The sequence below is a fragment of the Cherax quadricarinatus genome, chromosome 14 (assembly GCF_038502225.1).
Source record: "Cherax quadricarinatus isolate ZL_2023a chromosome 14, ASM3850222v1, whole genome shotgun sequence".
NCBI lineage: Eukaryota > Metazoa > Arthropoda > Malacostraca > Decapoda > Parastacidae > Cherax > Cherax quadricarinatus.
In genome coordinates this window covers 13,911,231-13,923,730 of record NC_091305.1, presented here as the reverse complement: position 1 = coordinate 13,923,730, position 12,500 = coordinate 13,911,231, and the positions used below count along the sequence as shown (strand labels likewise).

At 39.5% G+C, this 12,500-nt stretch overlaps 1 protein-coding gene across 1 annotated transcript in view; it reads left to right on the top strand.

The window, feature by feature from the left end:
• Positions 1–12,500, top strand: part of LOC138852703 (protein doublesex-like) — a 398,114-nt gene that overhangs the window by 52,095 nt on the left and 333,519 nt on the right. The gene's annotated exons all lie outside the window — the stretch shown is intronic.

Genomic DNA, 12,500 nt, shown 5'->3' with positions numbered 1-12,500 from the left:
TGTGACCAGACTATATTGATAATGTAGATAGACAAGTAACTGATAAGCAACGGGCAATAGATTGCAAGCTATGTGCAACAGTTTGCAAGCTATGTGCCATATATAACTATGGGCAATAGACTGCAAGCTATGAGCAATAGACTGCAAGCTATGTGCCATACATAACTATGGGCAATAGACTGAAAGCTATATGTAATAGACTGCAAGGTATATGCAATAGACTGCAAGCTATGGGCAACTGATTGTAGTCCATGGACAATATATTACAATCGTTGGGCAATAAATTGTGGTCGATGAGCAACAGATTGCAATCGATAGGCAATAGATTACGATAAACGGGCAATTGATGTTAATTAATGAGCAATAGAATACAATTAATGGACAAGAGATTGTTTTCCATGAGCAACAGAAACACAGTTTATTAAGCATTGTTAATTGCAGTGCCGGAGTCAGGTCATGTCAGGTCAAACCAGAAAATAGGGGCACGAGTCACAGTACAGGTAGTGGGGTGATTGTTGTTGTCTTAAGAGGCAGGAAGTGGGTAAAGAGAGAGAGAGAGAGAGAGAGAGAGAGAGAGAGAGAGAGAGAGAGAGAGAGAGAGAGAGAGAGAGAGAGAGAGAGAGAGAGAGAGAATCGTTTTCAATATAACTCGTAAATGGCGTCCAGTCAGACAAGATCACTTGCATTCATGCTGAGACCAGACGATATCACATCCTACCATGAATGAGACAGTATCACAGACACTAGGCCTCAACCAGCCGGGAAAGACGATAAATCCGTTGAGGATGCTCAAGCCCCTACACTTTAAAACCTTCTTCACACTTTTTCTCCAACCCTTCCTGCGATGAACACTACCCCCTCTTCTTTCATCCCAGATTCATACACCCTCTTGGTCATTGTATTCAGCTTCATCCTTTCTAAATGCCCTAACATCCTCAGCAACTCTCTCTCATTCCACTAAATAATTCACTTCATAACCCCCACACCATCCTCTAATTTTTGTGCTCCTAATTCTCCATAGAATATCCACGCTACAACTTTTAAAATCCATTACTCAAACCCATGATACAACTGTATTCTGGCACATTTTCTTTTTTTGCCTCCACAGATACACCTCTTTCTCTCCGAAGATGTCTCATAACGCCGCACCATTTTATGATTCATATCATTCACAGACCCATCTGACATATCCACTCCCAAATATCTAAATATACTCACATACTCTATACTCCCTCCCTCCAATCTGATATATAAAAAAATCACTCCTAAACGTTGCGTTACTCTCTTCACCTTCCTCCTAAATTCGTCCACCAACCTTAGTAACTTTTCTTCAAAATCTCCCAAAAGAACTGTGTCATCGGCAAAGAATAATTGTGATAACTCCCACACTGTATCAGAGATAATGTCTTGAGTTCCTCATCTCTTCCCTGAAGCCCAGCATTTATTTCTTTCACAGTCCTGTTTATAAATATGTTAAGCATGGTGGCATCACATCCTTGTCAGAGGGATGTGATGCTACCATATTTGTTTAAAATGTTTGCTGGAAAATGGTCTCTTTCTGGAAAATTATCTTTCTCTCTCCTTCATACTATAACATGAGCCTCGCTATCCACACAAAACCCTTTGCTACCTTTAGTAACTTACCCCCCTATTCCATACATATGCACCACCTATTGTTTCCCTATCCACCCTAACATGCCTTTTCTAAAGTCATAAATAGGACAAAGAGTTTCTAACCCTTATCTAAGCATTGTGCATTTACATGTTTCATAGCAAATTCTTGGTGTACACATCCCTACCCTTCTTATAGCCTTCTCCTTTCCTTACACTCCTACTGTCTGCCTTACCCCTATTTCAATAATAATTCTGCCGTACACTTTACCTGTTATTCTCAATAGGTTTTTCCTCCCTATTGTTCTTAAATTTTTTTTGTCTTTCTTTTCTTCCAGGTCCTAGACACCTTCCTTTCTTTCATGTATATCTTGAACGAAGACGTCAACCACTCCAAAACTATATCCCCACCTTCTCTTAACATCTCTGTCTTAATCCCACCTGTCCCGGTCGTTTTACCTTCGTACATTCTACCCACTGTCTCATGCACTTTCCCTCACGGCTTTTCCCTACTCCTGCGAGATGTTGTACCTTCCTGCCCAACGCATATCATAATCCCTCTTTCATTAATATTTAACAGCTCCTCGGAATTTCCTCTTCATCTATCCAACGCCTCCTCCTCCTCATCTAACACCTTCCCGCGCTTTTTCAGCTTATTAATCATTTTCCAAAACAGCGAAGCTTTGCTGGTAAAGCATTGACCATTCTCCCACTGCCTCTCCTTTACCACTCCATCACCACCACTCGTTTTTACCTCACTTTTCCCCTCTCCATATGCTCAACCTTCCATGTACCGTTTTTTGCAGCGTTAAAACCTCCTCATACGCCAACTCTTTTCTGCCTTACTCCCCTCCCATTTTATATCTTCATTCCACCAATCACTTGTCTTCCCACCTGCACCTACCCTCCTTGTGCTACACACACTAACAATGCAAGTTCATCTCTCTCTCTCTCTCTCTCTCTCTCTCTCTCTCTCTCTCTCTCTCTCTCTCTCTCTCTCTCTCTCTCTCTCTCTCTCTCTCTCTCTCTCTCTCTCTCTCTCTCTCTCTCTCTCTCTCTCTCTCTCTCTCTCTCTCTCTCTCTCTCTCTCTCTCTCTCTCTCTCTCTCTCTCTCTCACTCTCTCTCTCCCTCCCTCTTTCTCTCGCCAACTTCTGTCTATTATATGCAGAAATAGCTAAGCAAATTGGCGAATTACAGTACCTGTGATTACGTCTGATATTTAAAATAGCAAATATGAAATAATTTCGCCTTACTCAGAATAATTATTTTGAGTGACGACCTTAAAATTACACTCGCCGCTAAGAGTATTCAAAGTGACAATAATTGGCTCAATTACTTTTAACCCAATTACATTGGGGGATGATAACACTAATTATTGCAGAATCTGTTGATAATTGTACCTGGGGATAATATAATCTGGCGAATTATTGCTGGTGCTGAAATGAATTAATGGCAAGTTATAATAGACTATAATAAATAATTTTACTAGATAATCACAATACTAGAAAATTCTAGTTGATGTTTATGCTAGGTAATTATACCAGATTACATATAACACTAGATGTGCGTAATAGATAATTATACTAGATAATTACGCTAGTTAATAACAGATAATTACGCTAGCAAATACTAGATAATTATACTTGTAAATACTAAATAATTGCACTAGCAAATACTAAATAATCACACTAGTAAATACTAGATAATTACACTAGCAAATACTAGTTAATTACACTAGCAAATACTAGTTAATTACACTAGCAAATACTAGTTAATTACACTAGTAAATACTAGTTAATTACACTAGTAAATACTAGTTAATTACACTAGTAAATACTAGTTAATTACACTAGCAAATACTAGTTAATTACACTAGTAAATACTAGTTAATTACACTAGTAAATACTAGTTAAATACATCTGAGACATTTTTAGCACCATAGTTTGTTATTAGCAGAAAATGTTGGACAGTCACACTGGAGGACGAGGCTCTATTTTTGGGACGTTTCTTTATTTTTTTGGGACGCTTCTTTACTTTTTGGGACGCTTCTTTATTTTGGGGATATTTCTTTATTTTTTGGACGCTTCTTTATTTTTGGGACGTTTTTTCATTTCTGCGACTTTGTCTATTTCTGGGATGTTTCTATATTCTTTTTGGGACGCTTCTTTAGGTTTTGGGACGCTTCTTTACTTTTTGGGACGCTTCTTTACTTTTTGGGACGCTTCTTTATTTTGGGGACATTTCTTTATTTTTTGGACGCTTCTTTATTTTTGGGACGTTTGATCGTTTCTGCGACGTTTGTCTATTTTTGGGACGTTTCTTTAGTTTTTTGGACTTTTCTTTATTATGGGGGAACTTTCTTTTTAAAATGCTTTATTTTTTGGGGACACTTCTTTATTTTTGGAATACATCTTTATTTTTAAATACTTCTTCGTTTTTTTTTGGACTCTTTTTATTTTTGAAACACTTGTTTATTTTTTATTTTTTGGGACGCTTTTTTTTTATTTTTAGAGAGCGTTTCTTCATGTTTTGGCACATTTCTTTAATTTTTCAAGACGTTTCTTTATTTTTTCGGGACGCACCTTTAATTTTTGGGATGCTCCTTTATTTTCTGATGTTTCTCTATTTTTTGGGACGCTCCTTTAATTTTTTGGACGCTTCTTTATTTCTTGGGACGCTTTATTTTTCAGGAAGGGGGACGCATCTTTATTTTTGGACATCAACACCAATAAAACAACGTTTACGGGCAAATAAGATCAAAGCACAATTACATTGTGGCGAAGACGACGTAACTGCAGATTACCTTTGACATCAAGACACACGAAGGTGATTACATTTCATAGAATATTTTTCCCCAAAATTCCACCTCAGTAAAAAAAAATTTATTTTCCCAGGGACAATTAAAGACAAAAATGTATCAATAAATTGTCCATGATGTCGATTCAATGCCAATGGTATATTTATATATATTTTTTTTATTCTTCCCCCCCTCTCTCACCCTATTCTTTTCGCTCTTCTTTTTTTTTTGTCTGTGTCACTATAAATTACCTTTCTGTTATTGATATCCGATTTTCAATTACGATTTATACTGGGCTTGTCTCCGTGTGTGTGTGTGTGTGTGTGCGTGTGTGTACACTCACCTCACCTAGTTGAGGTTACAGGGGTCGAGTCCAAGCTCCTGGCCCCGCCTCTTCACTGGTCGCTACTAGGTCACTCTCCCTGAACCATGACCTTTATCGTACCTCTGCTTAAAGTTATGTATGGATCCTGACTCCACTATATCGCTTCCCAAAGTATTTCACTTCCTGACTACTCTGTGGCTGAAGAAATACTTCCTAACGTCCCTTTGATTCATCTGTGTCTTCAGCTTCCAACTGTGTCCCCGTGTTGATGTGTCCAATCTCTGGAACATCCTGTCTTTGTCCACCTTGTCAATTCCTCTCAGTATTTTGTAAGTCGTTATCATGTCCCCCCTATCTCTCCTGTCCTCCAGTGTCGTCAGGTTGATTTCCCTTAACCTCTCCTCGTAGGACATACCTCTTAGCTCTGGGACTAGTCTTGTTGCAATCCTTTGCACTTTGTCTAGTTTCTTTACATGCTTGGCTAGGTGTGGGTTCCAAACTGGTGCCGCATACTCCAATATGGGCATAACGTACACGGTGTACATGGTCCTGAACGATTCCTTATTAAGATGTCGGAATGCTGTTCTGAGGTTTGCCAGGCGCCCATATGATGCAGCAGTTATTTAGTTGATGTGCTCTTCAGGAGATGTGCCTGGTGTTATACTCACCACAAGATATTTTTCCTTGAGTGAGGTTTGTAGTCTCTGGCCCCCTAGACTGTACTCCGTCTGCGGTCTTCTTTGACTTCCCCAATCTTCATGACTTTGCACTTGGTGGGATTGAACTCCAGGAGCCAATTGCTGGACCAGGTCTGCAGCCTGTCCAGATCCCTTTGTATTTCTGCCTGGTCTTCGATCAGAGAATTCTTCTCATCAACTTCACGTCATCTGCAAACAGGGACACCTCAGAGTCTATTCCTTCCGTCATGTCGTTCACAAATACCAGAAACAGCACTGGTCCTAGGACTGACCCCTGCGGGACCCCGCTGGTCACAGGTGCCCACTCTGACACCTCGCCACGTACCATGACTCGCTGCTGTCTTCCTGACATGTATGTATGTATGTGTTTGTGTGTGTGTGTGTGTGTGTGTGTGTGTGTGAGTGTGTGTGTGTGTGTGTTTGTGTGTGTGTGTGTGTGTGTGTGTGTGTGTGTGTGTGTGTGTGTGTGTGTGTGTGTGTGTGTGTGTGTGTGTGTGTGTGTGTGTGTGTGTGTGTGTGTGTGTGTGTGTGTATGTGTGTATTTACCTAATGTTGATGGAGGGGTCGAGTCCCAGGGTTTTGCTCACCCTCTTAAGCTACAGTCACTGGAGTAAGTAATTTCTGACCTCTTGGGCTCCAGCGTACCCACTCCTGCAACTGTGTATGTAGTTACCCTCCTCCACCTCCCCTCCAGACTATTTCATGGAGTCAGTCTTCACCATCTATCTCAATTCATTCCACCTGTTCAACCATCTATCTCAACTCATTCCCCTTGTTCAAACATCTATCTCAACTCATTCCACCTGTTCAACCATCTATCTCAACTCATTTCACTTGTTCAATCATCTATCTCAACTCATTCCACCTGTTCAACCATCTATCTCAACTCATTCCACCTGTTCAACCATCTATCTCAACTCATTCCACCTGTTCAACCATCTATCTCAACTCATTCCACTTGTTCAATTATCTATCTCAACTCATTCCACCTGTTCAACCATCTATCTCAACTCATTCCACCTGTTCAACCATCTATCTCAACTCATTCCACCTGTTCAACCATCTATCTCAACTCATTACACCTGTTCAACCATCTATCTCAACTCATTCCACCTGTTCAACCATCTATCTCAACTCATTCCACCTGTTCAACCATCTATCTCAACTCATTCAACCTGTTCAACCATCTATCTCAACTCATTCCACCTATTCAACCATCTATCTCAACTCATTCCACCTGTACAACCATCTATCTCAACTCATTCCACTTGTTCAATCATCTATCTCAACTCATTCCACCTGTTCAACCATCTATCTCAACTCATTCCACTTGTTCAATCATCTATCTCAACTCATTCCACCTATACAACCATCTATCTCAACTCATTCCACTTGTTCAACCATCTATCTCAACTCATTAAACTGTTCAACCATCTATCTCAACTCATTCCACTGTTCAACCATCTATCTCAACTCATTCCACTGTTCAACCATCTATCTCAACTCATTCCACCTGTTCAACCATCTATCTCAACTCATTCCACCTGTACAACCATCTATCTCAACTCATTCCACTGTTCAACCATTTATCTCAACTCATTCCACTGTTCAACCATCCATCTCAACTGCCATTCACTGTTCAACCATCTATCTCAACTATTCATCTGTTCAACCATCTCCATTCCAACTCATTCCACTGTCTGTAATCCATCTATCTCAACCTCATTCCACTGTTCAACCATCTATCTCAACACATTCCACCTGTACAACCATCTATCTCAACTCATTCCACCTATACTACCATCTATCTCAACTCATTCCACTGTTCAACCATCTATCTCAACTCATTCCACTGTTCAACCATCTATCTCAACTCATTCCACCTGTACAACCATCTATCTCAACTCATTCCACTGTTCAACCATTTATCTCAACTCATTCCACTGTTCAACTATCCATCTCAACTCATTCCACTGTTCAACCATCTATCTCAACTCATTCCACCTGTTCAACCATCTATCTCAACTCATTCCACTGTTCAACTATCCATCTCAACTCATTCCACTGTTCAACCATCTATCTCAACTCATTCCACCTGTACAACCATCTATCTCTGCAACCTATTCATCACTGTTCAACCATTTATCTCAACTCATTCCACTGTTCAACTATCCATCTCAACTCATTCCACTGTTCAACCATCTATCTCAACTCATTCCACCTGTTCAACCATCTATCTCAACTCATTCCACTGTTCAACCATCTATCTCAACTCATTCCACTGTTCAACCATCTATCTCAACTCATTCCACCTGTACAACCATCTATCTCAACTCATTCCACCTTTACTACCATCTATCTCAACTCATTCCACCTGTACAACCATCTATCTCGACTCATTCCACCTGTACAACCATCTATCTCAACTCATTCCACCTGTTCAACCATCTATCTCAACTCATTCCACCTGTACAACCATCTATCTCAACTCATTCCACCTGTACAATCATCTATCTCAACTCATTTCACCTGTACAACCATCTATCTCAACTCATTCCTCCTGTGCAACCATCTATCTCGACTCATTCCACCTGTACAATCATCTATCTCAACTTCCATCCACCTGTGCAACCATCTAATCTCTAACTGTCCCTCCCAGTAACTATCTATCTTGACTATTTCCACCTGTACAACCATCTATCTCAACTCATTCCACTGTTCAACCATCTATCTCAACTCATTCCACTGTTCAACCATCTATCTCAACTCATTCCACTGTTCAACCATCTATCTCAACTCATTCCACTGTTCAACCATCTATCTCAACTCATTCCACCTGTTAAACCAATCCATCTATCTCAACTCATTCCTCCTGTGCAACCATCTATCTCGACTCATTCCACCTGTACAACCATCTATCTTGACTCATTCCACCTGTACAACCATCTATCTCAACTCATTCCACTGTTCAACCATCTATCTCAACTCATTCCACTGTTCAACCATCTATCTCAACTCATTCCACCTGTACAACCATCTATCTCAACTCATTCCTCCTGTGCAACCATCTATCTCGACTCATTCCACCTGTACAACCATCTATCTCAACTCATTCCACCTGTACAACCATCTATCTCAACTCATTCCACCTGTACAATCATCTATCTCAACTCATTCCACCTGTACAATCATCTATCTCAACTCATTTCACCTGTACAACCATCTATCTCAACTCATTCCACCTGTACAACCATCTATCTCAACTCATTCCACCTGTACAACCATCTATCTCAACTTACTCCACAAGTTTATACTTCCCACCGAAAAAAATCTTTCATTTTCCTTTAACCTGACAAATCCTGTTTCTCTTGTAACAACTCTTGTTATTACTATTTGTAGTTCTCTTACTATTGCTACGACTATTGCTATTACTATTGTTGCTACGACTATTGTTACTGTTGCTACGACTATTGTTACTATTACTGTTGCTGTGACTATTGCTATTACTGTTGCTATGACTATTGCTACTATTACTGTTGCTACGACTATTGTTACTATTACTGTTGCTACGACTATTGTTACTATTACTGTTGCTACGACTATTGTTACTATTACTGTTGCTACGACTATTGCTATTACTGTTGCTATGACTATTGCTACTATTACTGTTGCTACGACTATTGTTACTATTACTGTTGCTACGACTATTGTACTATTACTGTTGCTACGACTATTGTTACTATTACTGTTGCTACGACTATTGTTACTATTGCTGTTCCTACTACTATTGTACTATTACTGTTGCTACGACTATTGCTACTATTACTATTGCTATGACTATTCCTACTATTACTGTTGCTACGACTATTGTTACTATTACTGTTGCCACGACTATTGGTGCTAATACTGTTGCTACGACTATTTATACTAATACTGTTGTCACAACTCTTGGTACTATTACTGTTGCTACGACTATTGCTACTATTACTGTTGGCACGACTATTGCTACTATTACTGTTGCTACGACTATTGCTACCATTACTGTTGCCACGACTATTGGTGCTAATACTGTTGCTACGACTATTGCTATCATTACTGTTGCCACGACTATTGGTGCTAATACTGTTGCTACGACTATTGCTGCTATTACTGTTGCCACGACTATTGGTGCTAATACTGTTGCTACGACTATTGATACTATTACTGTTGCCACAACTCTTGGTACTATTACTTTTGCTACGACTATTGCTACTATTAGTGTTGCCACGACTATTGCTACTATTGCTGTTGCTACGACTATTGCTACTATTACTGTTGCTACGACTATTGTTACTATTACTGTTGCTACGACTATTGCTACTATTACTGTTGCTACGACTATTGGTACTATTACTGTTGCTACGACTATTGCTACTATTACTGTTGCTACGACTCTTGCTACTATTACTGTTGCTACGACTATTGCTACTATTACTGTTGCCACGACTATTGCTACTATTACTGTTGCTACGACTATTGCTACTATTACTGTTGCTACGACTATTGCTACTATTACTGTTGCCACGACTATTGCTACTATTACTGTTGCTACGACTATTGCTACTATTACTGTTGCTACGACTATTGCTACTATTACTGTTGCCACGACTATTGGCAATATTACTGTTGCTACGACTATTGCTAATATTACTGTTGCTATGACTATTGGTGCTATTATAGTTGTTACGACTATTGGCACTATTACTATTGCTACAACTATTGGTACTATTACTGTTGCTACCACTATTGGTACTACTACTATTGCTACGACTCTTGGTACTATTACTATTGCTTCGATTATTGGTGCTGTTACTATTGATACAACTATTGGTATGACTATTAGGAGGATTGAAATCTAATTAGGAGGATTTAAATTAATTTAGAAGTATTAAAATCCATTTAGGAGAGTTAAAATCCATTTAGAAGTATTATAATCCATTTAGAAGGATTAGAATCCATTTAGGAGGATAGAAATCCATTTAGAAGGATTCAAATCCATTTAGAAGTATTGGAATCTATTTAGAATGATTGGAATCTACTTAGGAGGATTAGAATTCATTTAGCCTTCTAATTGTCGCATTTTTCTGCTTCTAGCTCATTATTAGTCGTGGGCCGCGCTAAACCTGCAGGGGGCGACCGTACAGCGAATGGGGATGAATGGAAGGTATCGGGGTCTGTGTGTGTGTATATATATATATATATATATATATATATATATATATATATATATATATATATATATATATATATATATATATATATATACATGCATATATATATATATATATATATATATATATATATATATATATATATATATATATATATATATATATATATATATATATATATATATATATATGTATATGTGTGTGTGTGTGTGTGTGTGTGTGTGTGTGTGTGTGTGTGTGTGTGTGTGTGTGTGTGAACTTTGTGCCAGAAACACATGATCAGGTGCACAGATAACCAGGCGTGTAGTGTACAGAGAGTAGGTGTACAAACACAGGTGCACACAGACATGTACAGGCAATCTGTGTGTCAGTGTACTGTGTATTGTGAATTGTGAAGGAGGTTATCAGATGGTGGAGACATAGAGGCAACTGATGAAGCTGAGAGACTAGAAGTCGCTCTCTCTCTCTCTCTCTCTCTCTCTCTCTCTCTCTCTCTCTCTCTCTCTCTCTCTCGCTCTCTCTCTCTCTCTGTCTCTCTCTCTCTCTCTCTCTCTCTCTCTCTCTCTCTCTCTCTCTCTCTCTAGACCGTGAGATAACAGCGGCTAGGCTAAATGAAGATCGGGCTATCGAAACGGCTAGTTTCTTGTGCACATCATATCTATCCAATTGACCGTAGTAGCTAGACTATATATATCCAGTGGATGGTAGTAACTAGTGGATGGTAGCAGATACGCCACATCCTTCCAGTGGATGGTAGCAGATAGACCACATCCATCCAGTGGATGGTGCCTTTAATACATTTTTGACGAGTTTTGAGAGTCCCGGCTATTGCTGCTGGAGGCCCGCTGCCCAACATATCCATCACAGTCTGATTGATCTGGCACCTGGTGAAGATACTTGTCCAGTTTTCTCTTGAAATCTTCTACACTTGTTCCAGCCGTGTTTCTCATATCTTCCGGTAAGATGTTGAATAGTCTGGGGGGCCACGAATTATTGTGCCCAGAGCACCCCTGTTTCTCACTGGGTTTATTTTGCCGTTCCTCCCATATCTCTCACTCCAGCATGTTGTTATGGCAGTGTGCAGATTTGGGACCAGGCCCTCGAGTACTTTTCAGAAATATATTATCATGTATCTTTCTCTCCTCCATTTCAGTGAGCTCATGTTCAAGACTTTTAGGCGTTCCCAGTAATTTAGGTGCTTTACTGGCTCACTGTGAGCCGTAAACGATCTCTGTATTTGTTCCAGCTCCGATATTTCTCCTGCCTTGAACGGGGCCATCAGCACTGAGCAATACACAAATAACACGCACATAGAAGAGAGGAGCTTACGACGACGTTTAGGTCCGACTTGGACCATTTACAAAGTCAAAGTCGTCTTCTATGTGCGGGTTATTTGTGTATCGTTCCAGTCACGTTATTGTGCCTTTTTTGTTATTACTGAGCAATATTCTAAATGAGGGAGCACTAGCGATTTGAAGTTTGTCACCATTGACATTTTTGTTGTTTTGAAAGTTCTCAGTATCCACCCTGTCATCCTCCTGGCTGCTGTGATTTTTGTCTTATATTGTTCTTTGAAAGAAAGGTCAGCTGATATAATTATTCGCAAATCTTTCACGTGTTTTTTTTTCGTTCTATTTGGCAATCCTCTTGAGTTTTGTATACAGTGTCTCATTTGAGTTCTTCATTCTTTCCACACTTAAGTAGTTGGAACTCATCACCATTGAACGTCATGTTGTTCTCCACTGTCCGCTGGAAAGCCCATTAATTTTTCAGTGTCCTCTACCATAGTGACTTTCATGCTTATTTTGGTGTCATCTGCAAATGATGATACAAAATTGTGACTGGTGTTTTTATCTAT